General features: G+C 48.0%; 1 protein-coding gene across 5 annotated transcripts in view; it reads left to right on the top strand.

The window, feature by feature from the left end:
- Positions 1-16,327, top strand: part of TRERF1 (transcriptional regulating factor 1) — a 204,378-nt gene that overhangs the window by 129,244 nt on the left and 58,807 nt on the right. For all 5 annotated transcript variants that reach the window (XM_048219616.2, XM_026507447.4, XM_044387223.3 and 2 more), the window contains one exon: positions 3,620-3,734. The gene's annotated coding sequence lies outside the window, so the exon portion shown is untranslated. The remainder of the gene's footprint in view (positions 1-3,619; positions 3,735-16,327) is intronic.

The raw sequence follows: 16,327 nt of genomic DNA, 5'->3' as shown, positions 1-16,327 counted from the left end.
ATGGAGTAAAGAGGAAAGGCTTCCAGGCTTCAGGTTCTGGCTCCAGCACTCAGTTCTGTGGTCTTGGGCAAGTCAGCAGGCCTCAGTTTCCTACTTGGTAAATTGTGATACCCGCAGTGACTCTGCAGGATTGTCGTAAATATTAGAGGCGATCGCTGGGAAGTCTCCACACCATGCCTAGTCTGTGGTAGGATGTGGTAGCTGGTCCCTTTCCTCTACCCTCTGGGACTCAGCTGTTTGTCCAAAGGAACCCCCGTTGTTCGTGGTGGGGGGCCAGAGCTCCTGAGTGGGGCTCCCCGTCAATCCCCGGAAGGACATCTGGATTCCTCTGATGCAGTTGAGCCTGGGGCAGATGAGGCATGACTCAGTGAGGGTTAGCCCTGGCATGGAGTGGGACTTCCTGCTGGGGACTCTCAGCAAGGTGAATGGGGACCACTGAGGGTACACACCAAGAAACGGTGAGTCATCAGGATACCTGGCCACTGATGGGTAATGCCTGAGCCCTTGTAAAGCTACCCGACGGCCCCAGTAGTGGTTAGGGAGATCATTCCGTGGACTCCTGTTGGTTTTCACATTGAGGGAAGGCATGGCTGTCCCTGTCCCCACTCACTGGGGTGCAATGATGGTAATGCTGCCCCTTATTCAGGGTCTTTTGGGAATCACGCAGTGTGCTTTTTGCTGATCTCCTTGAGACCCCTGCAAGGAAGTGCAGTTAACCCTGTTTTAACAGAAGAAAAAGGGCCAAATAGCCAATGAGGGATGGAGTCACATTTGAACCCAGGTCTGCTGGGCCCCAAAGCTCATGTTCCATGCATGAAATTGTATGAATTTTCCTAAAGTACTACCCCGTCCAGGATGCTTCTCCAGCAATAATCTTAATAATGGAATGCTTGTCCACATTCCAAAATGCACACGTTGTCTGTCTTATCAGTGCTGATTGACTAATTTTTACTACCGGCCAAACTGAATTTAACCAAGTCACCACTGCTGGGAAGAAAATAGGTAAGAGCGCCAAAAACTTGGTCTAAAATTGGAGGGAGAGCAAGGCGGCCCCTATTTTGGATGCCTTGCGCCAGCTCAGGGTGAGAGAGCTGCCCCTTACGTGTGCACCACATATCTCTGGCTTGCCACAGGCACCTCCGGGGCACTTTATAAAACCCGCACATCTTTAATGCTTGCCTTGAACACCACAGTGAGTGAAATGTGGTGTGAGGCCAAGAACCAGTCTGGTCCTTTTTATAAGCCTCCTTTCGTATAGCTAGAACGTGCCTTGCTCCTTCTCATCACAGGACCTTTGCACAGGCTGTTCATCATGCTGGAAACACCTTTCCTCTCTTGTTTCTCTGCTGCCCTCTCTGTTTTGCTTCACTAATGTATTCTTAGGGCTCCGGTTAAAGACTGGTTCCTTAGGAAAGCACCACTGACCCTTTTCCATGGTAGGTCTACCCCTCCATCACATGTTCTTAAAGCGGTATCCATACTTCTTTAGAGCACATCGCTATTCCAGTTATTTCTGATTTGTTAATGTTTGTTTCTCACGCTAGACTATAAGCTGCATGAAGGCAGGGACCACTTTGGTCTCCCCTGTTCTCTGCCTAGTGCCTTGCCCGTGCATGGTGCATACATACCATCACTCAGCCACCATTGGAGGATGAATGGATGGTTGGAGAGAGGGCTTGAGCTAGTGATTTGCTTTCCTCTGCCTTAACTCCAGCCAGTATGGTCTTTTTTTAAACAGGTTAGGGAGGTTGTAGTTACCTGCTTCCATGTCTGCCTTGGGCCCTCTTGAAGGAGAACCCCTCTTGAGAGCCCCGGCGGCCAGCCCAGCACCTGACGTAGAGTAGATGACCAATGACATCTGACTCTCTGGTTGCCTAAGCATAGCTCTCGCCCATGACACCACCAGCTCCAAGGACTCGGGCTGTGGCAGGAGAGCTTGCTGAGGGTCAGGACAGCGTGTTAGTCATGGAAACTGGGGGAAATACGTCCCTGCTTCCCACCCCACGCCATGGTTTAGCTTCTTGCTAACGTCTACGACGCAGGTTGCCAGTTACTACGTTGACTTATTTGTACATAAACAGTTATCCCCATAACCTTCTCTTCTCCAACGTACAGAGACAATGATATACAATCTTTGTAACATCACAGACATCACTTCAAAAGCATTCTGTTGCTATAGGACTGTTTATGATATGCTTCTCACTAGAATTTCATGAGCAACAAACTCCCAAATTGCAGATGATTTAGCATTGGAAGCAGGGAGTGAGACTATATGAGTGTTGGAGATTAAAAAAAAAAAAGACTTTGAAAGGGGAAGTTTTTCTTCTGTGGAGTTATCTTCTAAAGTTTAAAATAAGAACTACTTAAAAGCTGAGAGTTCAGAGGAATGAACACTTTCTCTTAAGCATTCAAATGGGTGAAAATGACTTGTAATCTCTCCCTCAAGTATTAAGGCAATAGGCATTTAAAGCCTTTTTTTGGAGCTGGCTGTCACAGACAAAGGATTTCTCAATTTAAAAAAAAAATCATTTTTATGGCATTAAATAGTAGGAACGAACACCAGCAGCCCTCTTGACATTTCCGAACTGATTTATTTTCTGAAGTGTCCCAGTCCGTTTTCATAGATAACACTTTGTTCTTCCTGTTCGGGGCAGTAGCTTCGGCTGGGGTTGCCATAGTGAGGGCTGGGAGGTTTTGACCAGGTTCTTTGAGCCCCGTGCTCTGTAAACTGAACCCAGCAAGTTCCACTGGCTCTGTCCCGACACTGGCTCTTTCCCTGATGTTCCTGCAGTGGCCCTCCTTCCCGGAGAGAGACTCTCTGATCTGTAGTCCACAGGGTGAATTTGGCCTCAGTGCGTTGCTAGCCCCCCTCTCAAGAGATCAGCCAGGAATCCTGGGAAAGCCTAACTCGGGGTCAACTTCTGCTCTAGCGATGCCGCTCCACTCTGGTTGGCGGCATGGCGCTGGCTGCACATGGCTTACCCGTCCATGGGACGAGTACAGAAATGGCGGGGAAGCCCGTAGAAACTTCGTCCCGATTGGACAGAGTAATCTGTTGAATCAGAAGACGTGATACTTTGTATGAGCATTTTTTTTTCATTTCATTTGTCTACCAGTTCATTTTCATTACCTTTTATAAAAAGAGTTATCTGCAATGGATTGGAAATTAAAACACAAACAAAGACAACTCATCCTTCCTGACGAGTAATTTGGGAAGGCCTGTGGGTAGCACTTGCGAGCTGCCTCTGCTCCCCTGTGGGACAGGTAGGCTGTTGAATGAATTTGGGGAAATCATAGCACTTACCAAATTATATTGTAATGAAAAATGTGCCTCTCTCTCTCTCTCTCTCTCTCTCTCTCTCTCTCGACTGTTTCTTGAGAGCAGGGAGTGCATCTAATTCATCTTTTTAGCCTCAGTCCTCAGATCCCCGCATGGCACATTGTAGGGTGTGGGAAATGTTTGTCCGGTCCATGCCTGCCTGCTCCCCGAGGACATGAGAGTGCGTGAGGCCAGCCTCAGGAACTCCCTGGGCTTTTAGATAGTGTCCCCTGCAGGCTGGTAATGGAGAGCTGGGAGCAAACGATGAGGGAGTGACCTTTCCTGCTCTTTCCCCCGCAGAACCAGGCCTCCTCTTCCCAACTGCCCAGCAGCATGAGAGCAGCATGACTGGCCGGCCGCAGGAGAAGCCCCTAGAGCCAGGCCCCCAACTCAACCATCTGCTGCGGAGGTCAAGGTAAGCTTGCTTGGATTTCTCCTGGAAGGTTCAGGCATTTTTATTTTAACTAATTCTCTGTGCTTCTGTGATCTCGCACCATGTGCTGGCAGAATGGGGTTTACTGGCACATGGGTAGGCTTAGCAAGTGCGTGGCAGCCTAGCAGGGCAAAGCAGGCTCGTTGCAGTTAGTAGAGAGGCCAGTGGTGGAGAAGAAAGGGTACCAAACTGAGGATCTGGGGACGAAAGCTCTCATTATTCCTCCACCACCTCCAGAATCTGGGACCTTCGGCAGATCTTTTAGGGATTGTATATCCAGGGAATTTGGGGTGAAGGAATCTCTGGAAAGAATGGCATTGAAAGGACGGTTAGTCTGTGGCCTGGGCTCCCAGGACAGCCCGGACAGACTCCTGTCCCACACAGGGTTGTAAGGGGTCTTATAGGACCAGCCAGGCCAATTCCTAACCGAAGTTGAGCAGTGAATTATTAGAAAATTCTTCCCAATTTGGAACCAACTCTTCTTCTCTGTGATTCCTGTCTGCCTTTCTCTGCTCTGCCATTTGGAACCACAAAGACTGGGCTTTCAAAATCTCTTCCACGTGACTCTGTCTTCAGGTGTGAAGAAGGCGGTCATGACTCTGCTTTTCTTGTCTGTATCCATTCTCCAGGGAGAATTTCCTCACTCACCTTGTCCTCTTGTCTCTCTCCATGTTGGAAAGGGCTCCTGTGCTCACTCAGCCTCTGCTAGCCTCCACAGAGAATCCTCCACTGACCTTTCTTTGGTCAGGACATCTCAAGAGCCTCCTTTGTGAGAGTCACTGTGCTAGACTCGAGGCACGTCAAGGCAAAACAGGTTTGGATCCTCGGGGCGAGTCTGAAAGAAGCAAAACCCCTTCGGCGTGCTCCCTTTTCATATTTTATCTCTTTTCTCAAATGTTCGTGAGCTCTAGAAAACAATGTGGATTCTCTAGTTGTTGGATATAGTTTTCTATATGAGATGGTCAAAACAAATTAGTTCCTTGTACGGTTCAAATGGTCTATAGTATGTCCTTTTCTATTTTTACCTGATTTATCTACCAATTATGGAGAGAAATGTATTAAAACTCTCCCACTGGATTTGTCGGTTTCTCTTGGTAGTGCTGAAATGTTTGTTTTCTATATTTTAAGGCAATGCTATTTGGTGTCTGGATGCTTAGAATCAGTGTATATTATTGATGGGTTGAGATAGATTTCTACCACATTTATATACTTGCAGCTTTTTCTGCTCTTTCTTCTCGACTGAGATGTTTTTCCCCCTCGTTCCATTCTCCATCTTCTTATTTGGAAGTTCTGTGCTGTGCTCGCTCTGTTCTTGGACTGGTTACTGCAGCTATTGTAGCTGGCATGCTTACCAAAGCCTAAAATTAATCAGGGTCTTTACCTTCCTCCCCAACAATGCAAGAACCATAGACTGGTTCGATTCTAGTCACTGTGTCTCCCAATCTATATATAATTATTATCCCGTGTTTCCATTCTGACCTGTTTTTCTCGACCAGACATCACCGTTTTATACAGTAAGTGTTTGTACAGGTGTACCCACATACTTATCAGTATCTTTTCTTACCATTCTTTCATGAATCTCAGATCGTTTTCCTTCTGCTTGAAATGAATCCTTTAGCATTAATCTTTAGTGAGAGTCTGGTAGTGGTAAACTCTCAAGGGTTTGTTCTGGTTTCATTTGGTTTGGTTTTTGGCCTTTGTTGGCTTGAAAATGGCTTTCTTTTGCTCTCCGTCTTGAAAGGTGGCTTTGCTGAATTTATTCTCTTAGGTCACTGAAGCCATTATTTCACTGCTTTTGGCTTTGAAATTGCTGTTGAGAAGTCGGCTGTCAGTCCAATTGCTGTTCCTCTATAAATGACCTGTTGTTTCTCCCTGGCTCTGTTAAAAACATTGTTTTCTGGGCACGTGGGTGGCTCAGTTGGTTAAGTGTCTGCCTTCAGTTCAGATCATGATCCTAGGGTCCTGGGATCGAATCCTGCATCAGGCTGCCTGCTCAACAGAGAGTCTGCTTCTCCTTCCTCCTCTGCCCCTTCCCCTGCTTGTGCTCGCTCTCTCTCTCTCTCAAATAAATAAATAAAATCTTAAACAACAACAGCACCACATTGTTTTCTTTGGTGTTCTCCAGCTTCCATTACCATGTAACTTAGGCGTAAGTTTTTCTGTCTTCATTCTGCTTGGGTTTTGTTGGAATTTCTAGAGCTGAAGATGGGTGTCTTTTAACAGTCCTGGAAATTTCCCACCCTTCATTTCTTTGAATATTGCCTCTTTTCCATTCTCTCTAGTATCTTCTTCTGGAACTCCTGTTAGACTTATGTTAGACCTTCTCACTATGTTCTCTGTAGCTCTAAACCTCTGTTTCATACTTCTCATCTCTTTGTCTCTCTGGGCTGACCTCTGAATAATTTCTTCAAATCTGCTTTCCATTCAGCTCATGTATTCTGGGTCTCAAACGCTCTTTAATGCACCCACTGATTCAATCCATTTTCCTTTTGGTTGTTTTATTTATCATTTCTAGAAGTTCTGGTTCATTAATTTTCTGCTTGGTGATTTTTTCTAGTCTCTTATTTCTTGCTCATATTTCCAAACTTCTTTTTTTTATTCCTTAATATATTGAAGTAGCTGTTTAGAAATTATAAACTCTCATGTCTGGTAATTCCAGACTCTGACATCCTTGGAGGTCTAGTTCTACTGTCTGTTGTATCTGCTGGCTACTACTCATGGTGCCTTATTTCCTGCAAGCTGCTTATTTTCCTTGCAACTTTGAGAATTTTATTTGAGTATTCGTTGACATTGACTTTTCCAGAGCGAATTTGTATTAATTTCTGCTAATTGTTTGGGGTCACTAGCAACCAAAAATCACTTCAATTTTCTACCTAAGATTTCTCTGACTATGTAAGAAGCATGAATTCAAACTCCAAACCTATGTGAGGTCTAGCTTATGGTTACATATTTTCAGGAGAGGGGCGCCTGGGTGACAGTCAGCTATGCGTCCGACTCTTGATTTTGACCCAGGTCATGATCTCAGGGTCGTGAGATAAAGCCCCACGTCGGGCTCTATGCTCAGCACGGAGTCTGCTTAAGATTCTCTCCCTCTGACCCCCCACCTCACACGTGCACATGCTTTCTCTCTCTCTAAAAGAAAAGGGACGCCTGGGTGGCTCAGTTGGTTAAGCCGCAGACTCTTGATTTCCACTCAGTGCTATAAGATGGAGCCCTGCATCAAGTCCGCACTAGGCGCAGAGCCTGCTTGGGATTTTCCCTCTCCCTCTCCCGCTGCCCCTCCCCCTCTCTCCCTCTCTAAAAAAAGAAAGAGAGAGCAAAAAAACCCCACAAATTTTCAGGAGAGATTTGTTTCCAGTTCCACCAGCCCAAGGTCAAGTTTCCTTGCATTCTCCTTCTGTGTTATGCGTTTATTTCTCATTCACTGAGTGTGGAGCCCCAACTTTATGGAGGAATTGGGTTTTTTCCTCCTGTCTCCTGAACACTGTGCAGCTCTCCCAGCAAGCATAGAATCTCTAGGGTCTGACAGGAACCCTCAGGGCAAAAGTCAGCTTTGCTGCTAGCTCACCTCCCAGGGTTCCTGCTTTGGGTTTGGTTTTGGTCTTTGAAGAATCCTTGCATTAGTACGAGCTCAGTGAAGTGTATACAGTTTTTATATTTTAAATTTTGTCCAGCATGTTAGTTGTTTCGATTGGGAAGGTCAAGTAGGGTATCAGGTCTGCCATATTGCCCGAAAGTATATCTTCTTTCTTCTCCACGATCACGCTGTACGGCAGGAATTACTAGTCCTTATTGTAGAAGAGTGAACCAAAGCTCAGAGAGGGCACGTAACTGGCTGTCGTAGGGCTAGCAGGTGATGCACTGTGAAGAGTATATCCCCTCATGTCCCCTTTTCCCACTTTCCCTGTCCCCAGGGTAACTGTTGACCATTTTTGGTGGATGAACTTTATGCTCACAAAGGATATGAGTCCCTACCAGAATGCTTTAAATAGCTGGACAGCTTTGTAAAATTTGTTTATGAATCTATTGTTTATCTTCCTTGAGAGAGGAAATGGCTTCTGCATATTTTGTGGCCTATTTCTCCAGCGGTCACTAGCAACCTTCCTGCTTCGTTCCCACTTCTCAAAGGCCTGCTGGACCCACTGCCAGACGCCATGTGCACCTCCTCCAGATCCCAGCTTCCTCTCCTCCGCATGCCACTCTCTCCTTCCCACTTTCCTCCCTCCCCTTGCCCCCGCCCCCATCCTTTCGGCTCTTGGTTTTTCTGTCTCCTCGTGTGTGCCATTCACCGGAGGGGAGGCCACAGAGCACCACGGTTAGACATGCTGAGCTTTGAGGGCAGGGAGAAGGATCTGAGTTTGAACCTTGCTCTGCTACTTACTAGCCTGGTGTCTCTGAGCTTCAGTTTCTTCATCTGTAACATGGGGACAATAGACAGAGCTATTCAAGGACTAAATAAAACAGTGCAGGCATGGGGCACCTGGGTGGCTCAGTGGGTTGAGCATCCAACTCTTGATTTCGGCTCAGGTCATCATCTCAGGGTGGTGAGATCGAGCCCCACATCAGGCTGCACACTCGGCGTGGAGTCTCCTTGAGATTCTGCCCCTCCCTCCATGAACGCATGCACCCTGTCTCTCTCTCTCTCAAATAATAAATAAATTTTTTAAAAAGACAGTGCACATGGAGCTCATGACAGGAGCTTGGAGCCTCACAGCACTTGGTCTATGATAGTCAGTACTGTTATGACTAAGACACACCCTTGGAGCCCCGAGCTTTCGTTCAGTGATGCTTTTAAGTTGACAAGAGCTGGTTTGTCAACCACAATGAAAATGGAGGCAGAAATCTAGGGGCAGTGTAGGATTCCCAGCTTCACTATTATGTACTTCAAACTGGGGGGTGTTTTTAAAGACAGTTTGAGGGAAAACAGAGCACACCCATCTGGGCAGTGTTTGCAGAGGATATAAACTGTGGGTTCTGGAAATGGGGTACTCCAGAATCTCAGCCCTCCTTCCAAGCCATGCCCTCTGATGACACCACTCACTGGGGACTTTTCCCTTGTGGACCCCCCCTCCCCAGGTCAAAGATGGCACAGCTACCCTGCCGGACACATGTTCAGTGGGGGTAAGAGAGGTGGTCCCATTTTGCTTTCATTCTTACAGCTGATGTGACACTTTATTTCACTCACTGCTTTCAATTAAGTGGCTTTATATCACTCTCAGTTTTGTATCACTTCCTGATTTGATAGCTATCAGGCAACACCTTTTTTCAGCGCCTGCTGTTCATGGTGACTCTAGACTTTATACAGTAAGCAAGTGGCATTGAAAAATGTGTAGAGTTGGTGTGACCCTAAAACTGCTCTGAAATATAAGGTCTATTAATGTTAAAAGACTTTACTACCAAAATCAGACACAAAGGATAAACCGTCTTTGTGCGATTACGTGTTCGGTGTACAGAGTGGGTTGTCATGAGGGACTGCACTGTGCGCTCCTCAGTGGTCAGGGAAGGTGGGAGCAGGCAGATTGCAGCTGGCCTTATGGTGCGAACTGAGGCATCGAGCCGGGTGTTCTCATGAGCCAGTGGGACAGATGGCCTCTGTGACCCCTCTTGGAGAGCCGCATCGACTAGCATACCAAACGCCCTGAGAAGTCCTACAGTTAATGTTTGACTGTGTTTCACCAGGTTTCCCAAGTGTGGCTGACCACTCGTGGCCAGTGAACATGGTGGTCTTGAGCTGATTAGCGTTTGGCTTCTATCTCTCTAACAAATGCTTCAGTTGACTCCAGGCCATCAGCTTACTATCATAAAACAGTGACTGGCAAATTTCTTTAAAAATTCAGTCTGTAAGGGGACACCTGGGTGGCTCAGTCAGTTGAGCTCTTGATTTTGGCTCAGGTTGTGATCTCAGGGTTGTGGGATCGAGCCCCAAGTCAGGTTCTGTGCTCAATGTAGGGTCGGCTTGTCCTTCTCCCTCTCTTCTTCCTTCTCTCTCTCTCAAATAAATAAATAAAATCTTTTTAAAAATAAATAAAAATTCAGTCTGTAAGTATCAGATTTATTTGGAGTCAACCACTTGTCTCCTTTTCTAAGTGTCACTCTACTATCTAGAAGGATGAAGGTTCTAGGAGCCTGAGCATTGATGTTGCTGTGGTTAGAGAGGGTCTTCTTTGTTCTCCACAACTCCCAAGATGATGTCCTGGATATTCTCCACCCAGCTGAGGGGCCAGGCCCAACCCCACCCCTGTCTGCAAACCTCAAAGTCTATTAACAGCACTCTCCCAATGATGACTCATGCTTCCTGTCCCTCCTCCATTCTAGTTACTCAGAGCTGTGAGCCAAGATTGATTACTTATACCATCCAAACTGGCTTTGCCCAGGGGGAGCTCAACTGGTAGTCTTCATTGGGTGATAACCCAGCCTATGTCCTCCAGGTCAGCCCTGCGCAGTGCCGTTTTCCAGTACCAGGAAGTCTGACACCTTATATCTGGGGCTATCTTAGGAGTTTGGGGAGCCAGGATTACTATGGACACAGACAGGAGGAGCCCCAGGCGAAGGATTCATGTGCTGGCAGAGCCACTAAAAGCCAGTGGACAGATGTTATAAACTGAGTCTTTAAGCTCTGCTCTGGAGATTGACTGTTGGTTGCTTCTCACTGTTGGGTGGTCTCCCCTCTAAAAATATTTTTTAAATCGTTATTATAGGGACACCTGGGTGGCTTAGTCAGTTAAGCCTCTGCCTTTGGCTCAGGTCATGATCCAGGGTCCTGGGATTGGGTCCCATGTTGGACTTCTTGCTCAGTGGGAAGCCTACTTCTCCCTCTCCCTCTGCCTGCTGCTCCCCCTGCTTGTGCTCTCTCTCTCTCTCTGAGAAATAAATAAATAAAATCTATTTAAAGAAATCTTTATTATACTAGTCCTATACATTATTCTATTTTTTAAAAATTAAAACACAGTAGCTGGAGTGTAAGTCTGCTCAGATACCCTCTCCCACTCACTCTCTTCCCTTTTCAAAAAGATGGCAGAACTGAGACTGGATTTGGGCGTCCGGACTCCCAGTGTTCTTGAACCGCTGTAGTAGGATCCTTAGGGATCAGGTGTGAGTGGTAGAAAACCCCAGTGCCTCAGCATCCTGGCTCAGGATTGTTGGGTGGCCCTGGGACCAGGCAGGGGCTGAGGGTGCTCACCCAGCGGAGCCTTCGAAGGTCAGAGCCAGAGGGACCTCCTTGCAGCCCGTTGGGCCCAACCTCCTCGTTCTGCGGAAGCGGAGTCTGAGGTGCAGGGAGGGGAAGTCATTTGCCCAACAAGGTCACAGGGCCAGTCTCTTTTTCTGTTTGGTCCGAGTTATCTTTATATTGGGTTTGCATTTCCTGAATACACCAGCAACCGGGTGGGGGGTTGGGGTGGAGGACAGGGGAAGTGGGCTTAAAAGAACCCCATCTGAGAGTGTTTAAATTTCCTGTGAGTGTCCCATGAAGAGGGAGATAATCTATGTGCATATAATCAAAAGGAGAGGGAAGACTTGGTTTAGGTCCAAAAGACCAACGAGAGTCAGGGGCAGCGGGGGGGGGGGGGGGAGGGCGTTGGGAGAAAGATAACAAAATGGGAGCTATTCAGAGATGGCTGGGACATTTTTATCGATGGAATAGAAATAAATAGGATTTGTTTTTTGCACTTTCGTGATGCCTTCTTGTGAGTATTTTTGGAGAACGTTCAAGTCATGTGGAGGCCCTAGTCCTGTTTTAGTGGCAGTGGTTTTGTGGTCTCTGGGGTTCTCTTTGGCCTGGGACCAGAGGCCTCTGCCCTCGAGTCCCTCGAGTTTGCTCCTACTGGCATGGGTGATCCTTTGGAAATCTCTTCCTCCCTCAGAGCTTCCATAGCTTAGCTCAGAATGGGAATGCAGCCTCTTGCCTGGTCTCCCTCACAGAAAAATAATGGGTTGTGAGTGTCCTCAACACCGTAAGGCTTGGGTTGGCCTCCTTTTTCCTTGTCTCGCACCTGCCCTGGCATGAGGTCTGAGAGAGTTCGGTGCTTCCGCTGGGCAGGCTTTCATTTTCCCATGGGATCAGGTGGCGGACGTGGGCCACCAGAGCCACCCCAGGCCCGCTTTCCTGGGACAGCCCCATCGCACGGCTTGTCCAGGCTTCCTTCGAGGGACCGTTGTTGAGGTGGGCTGAGAGGCTGTGACTAAAAGTCAGGAAACTGCAGATAGAGACAGAGTTACTGCCAGTTTCCAGGAATCTGAGAGCTGGGGGCCCTCTTGAAATAGGAAAGGAAGTAGACTATCTCCTTATCTGGTATCATGGAGGGGATGAAATGACTCTTTCTGGGTAACTGGGGCGCACTCTTTCTTCTCGAATGATAACCACGGATATTGTTAAGCTTTAGATGGCCACTAAATGATTACTTCTCTTTTCCTCTCCGGGGGTCTTGACCTGCTTGAGGGCTAGACCCCAGAAAGCAGAACACCTCCTTCATTACCAGTAACCGCGTGGGAGAACTTGGCCTGACCTGTGGCCCCACTCCAGGTCCCTCTCAGGCACCTCCTGAATTGCACTGACTCTGGGAGGGCCGAAGGCCTCTCTTGCGGGGGCTGACCTGCCCGGGAGGCCTTCCCTCAACAATGAGCAAGTCCCGTGAGCATTTACGTTCTTCTGGTTGTTTCTGTGCCTAGGGAAGAATATGCTATGTGCGCGTGAGGCTCTCCCTGGTGTCTCTGGATCTTTGTGAGGGCTAAAAGTGAAGGCACCGTGATGCAGTGGTGTTTGCAGAGGGTACTGGGGTAGGTGTGCTTGTTGGTCCCTGCACCAGAGGGCCCCGCACAGCTGAGGTTTCCCAGCGGACGGTTTTTACAGTTTTTCTCTCTTCCTTACGGTGTCCACTTCTGGCAGCGCCGGCCCCAGACACCGATCTGCTAACTGAAACAAAGGGAGGGCTCAAGGTTGCCCAGGAAACGAATAACCAAACCGATTCAATCACGACTGAGTCATTGAGGCCTGATCTAAACTGTACCCAAGTCAAAACAAAACAACAGGAGCCCCACCCCGGGTGGTGAGGCTCCCTGAGTCCTCACTGGGTGCCACGCACGTCCCGAACGTTCTCTTGTTTAATCCTCATGGGGGAAAAAATGGAGCAGTAGGTATTGTCATTCCTCAGTCCAAACTGAGGCTCCAAAAAAAAAAAAAGACAAGATCAGTCTGCTGGGCTCTGACTTTGCCAGTGGAAGTTTAGGATTTGAACTCTGGTCTTCTGACTCCAGATGGTGGTCTGAGCGTCTCTGTGAGAAAGACGCCTGCCGCATCACCCGTGTGTCTCTCTCCAGGGAGAAGTTCCTGATGTGTACAAAATAAAAAATTAAAAAAAAAAATTCCAGATAGCTGTAGCTTAGCCCTTTCAGACTAGAAATAGGAAGTTTTTTTGGTGTGAAGGGCATCAGCTTCTTTTTCATACTTTCAAGCTCAGGGCTGTATGCTGGAGGGTGGAAGGCTGCTAAAGGCTGATGGCCAGATTCCCAGGGCATGTCTGTACTGTGGTAAAACTGGCTTTCCTCGACCCTTCCGGAGTCAAAGAGAAAGCTGGAAGTCTTCAACTCGGGGGGGGGGGGTGGGGGGACCTTCATGCTAATCAGATCTGGGACGGGGAACTCGGGACCCTGCAGAAAACCACAGGAACCCTCACGCTCGGGCGTCAGAGCGATGGAGGCCCCGCCTTTTGTCACTAATTGTGTGACTTTGGGCAGATTATCCCCTCCGTATTAATTCCCTCATCTTTTTTTTTTTAAGATTTTATTTATTTATTAGAGAGCACAAGCAGGGGGGAGGGTCCGAGGCAGAGGGAGAAGCAGACTCCCCAGTGAGCAGGGAGCCTGATGCGGGGCTCCATCCCAGGACTCTGGGATCATCACCTGAGCCGAACGCAGACCCCCAACCGACTGAGCCACCCAAGCGCCCCTTCCCTCATCTTTTAAATAGGGGAAGCACTTCTGCCTTCACAGGTTGTTGTGGGGACAAAGCAAAATAGCGTACGTCTGTGCTTCGTGCGCTGCTTTCCAGAATGATACTATTGGCCATGAGGACACACACACCCTCCTGTGAACTCCTTGCTGTTCCTGTCAGAGACCCCACCCTGGGCCAGAGGACTTGTGGCTGTGGACCAGGGGACCAGTCTGCTCTGAGCTCCACAGGTGTCAGCAAACACACCCCATGGTCATCCGGGCAGGTCACTCAGCACTGACCTCATCCCTGGGCTGTTCAAGAGATGGAACCATGAGCTTCTTATTCTTCCGTTAAACAACAACAACAAACAAACAAACAAACAAAATGGGAAAAAGAGAAAAATTGATTTTCTTTAAGCTGTGGCTTTTTTTGCTTTCTCCCCTCCTTGCTGTGAGTGGAATTGCCATTTTCCTTTTTATTTTTAATTAAAAAAAATGATATTCTGGGTGATGGAACGTAATATTTAGACATGTTGAACTGGCAGCTGATGGGTGTGTTATTAATACACCATCACCACAAATCCTGTTGCAAGGGTTGGTGGGGAGGAGATTTGTGTGTACGTGTGCGTGTGTACTCACACGCTTGCATGATTTAACATGATTGCAGAGGGTCCAGTGACCCTTATCAAAAGCAGCTCTTGGGAAGGACGTGGTCTGCTCTTCAGAGAAGGATTCCCTTGTGAATTGAGGGGGTCTTTTCCACGTTATTCTGTAGAAACATAAGGTCTCCCTTTCCTCTCTCTCTCCCACCCTCCCTCTCATGTCCTTAGTGCCCAGTGGGTACCACGTAATATGCCAGCCTCTGAATACAGAGTTGGTGAGGCACTCCTCAGAAGAGGTGCTAGCCTGATGGCGGAGGCAATAGCCCGGTGGGGCACAGCGCTCCCGGTGCTGTAATGACTCGCAGAGCCCTGGGCCCATCCTTGCTCTCTCTCCAGGCTTTCTTCCTCGTGCCCCTGCCTTCACGTATTCCCTGTTGCCAGGGAACTCACAGACTTCTCAGCCTGGGAGCGCCCGGTCCAGCTAACTCAGGGGCAGCGCCTGTTGTAGGTCTCCGAAAGAAACTGAACTCTCACAGTGCCCCTTCTTCACAGGCACGAACCCGACATCTGGGCATCACCTTGACACCCGCTCCTCCTGTGCCCCCATACCCACCCCATCACTAAGTTCTGACGGGTTCAAGCCGAAATGCCCCTCCATCACCTCCCACATGCGAGCTGCCTGGCCTGGACCACTGTAAAGCTGAGTGCCCCCTGTGTCCCCACTCACCCTCATCCAGTCCACGTCTGCACCATGGGTCCACAAACTATGGCCCATGAGCTAAAAATGGTTTGTACATAGGAACACTGGATAATATGGGGGGAACACTAGCTTTGAACCCCAGTTAAGCAAGATATTATCCCTCCAAAAAATATTTCCACTCTTCTCATTAGCAGATCTGTATTACCAAAAAAAGTACTCAGTTATTATTATATTTTGAGTTTCCTTGAAAATTTTGTAGAAATGTTTTTCCCTCATTACATACGCGTCTACATCATAGCCTTGGTTTTGTCATCTGGCTGCAACACCTAGAATGTATTCTTTATTTCTTTTTAATTTTTTTATTTGACAGAGAGAGAGCACAAGCAGGGGGAGGGTCAGAGGGAGAGGGAGAAGCAGGCTCCCCGCTGAGCAGAGAGCCCGACATTGGGGGATCATTACCTGAGCCGAAGGCAGACGCTTAACTAACAGAGCCACCCAGGTGCCCCCCCTAGAATGTATTCTGTCTGCCCCTTTACTTTGAAAGATTTTGTTGACCTCTAGTCTACACTGTGGCCTTTTCAAGATAGAAATCTGGTCAGTCACACATGCTTGGAAGACACACACACACAGACACACCACTCAAAACACTTTTTTGGTTCCCCATTACTTCTTAGGATAAAGATGAAACTCCTTACGCTCAAGAACCTTGGGTGGCCTGGCCCTTGCCCCCCTCCCAGTTTCATCCCCACGTTCCTTGGTCCTGCATTCCTGCCACTCTGGGCTTTTTGTTGTTGTTCTTCATGTTTACCTTGTTCTCACCTGCCCCAGGGCCTTTGGCTGTACTGCCCTTGACAATGTCTGGAACGTGACATTTCACACCATTTCCACACCCTTTCTCATCTTTCTGATGGCATCATCACTATGACTTCCTCAGAGGATCCTTCCCAGACCTTTCTGCTGAGGTCATGACCCAATACTGTAGCCATTCATCACGGTCATAGAATTACATTTGTCTGTGTCTGACGCTGCCACTCTCGACTGCAAGCCCCATGAGGGCTGACGCCGGGGCATGTCCCCAGCCCCATTATATCCACTATGCCTGGTAAAAAGTGGACACCCAGATATTTGTTATAGTGCATGTCTGAGAATCAGGGAAGTTTTCACGAAAGGCACTAAGGCTGAACAGGAACTTGTAGGCTGAGAAGATGGAGAATGAGAGAATGCGATTTAGGCAGAGGCACCACCATTCTGGAAACTCGGGTAGCTCCCTAGGTCTGGTGCTTGGGGTGTATATGGGTGAATGGTTGGGGAAATCGTTGCAAAGGGAAATGAGGCCAAATTGTGAG

Source organism: Ursus arctos, unplaced genomic scaffold, assembly GCF_023065955.2.
Source record: "Ursus arctos isolate Adak ecotype North America unplaced genomic scaffold, UrsArc2.0 scaffold_29, whole genome shotgun sequence".
NCBI lineage: Eukaryota > Metazoa > Chordata > Mammalia > Carnivora > Ursidae > Ursus > Ursus arctos.
This window is presented reverse-complemented; position numbering and strand designations above follow the sequence as displayed.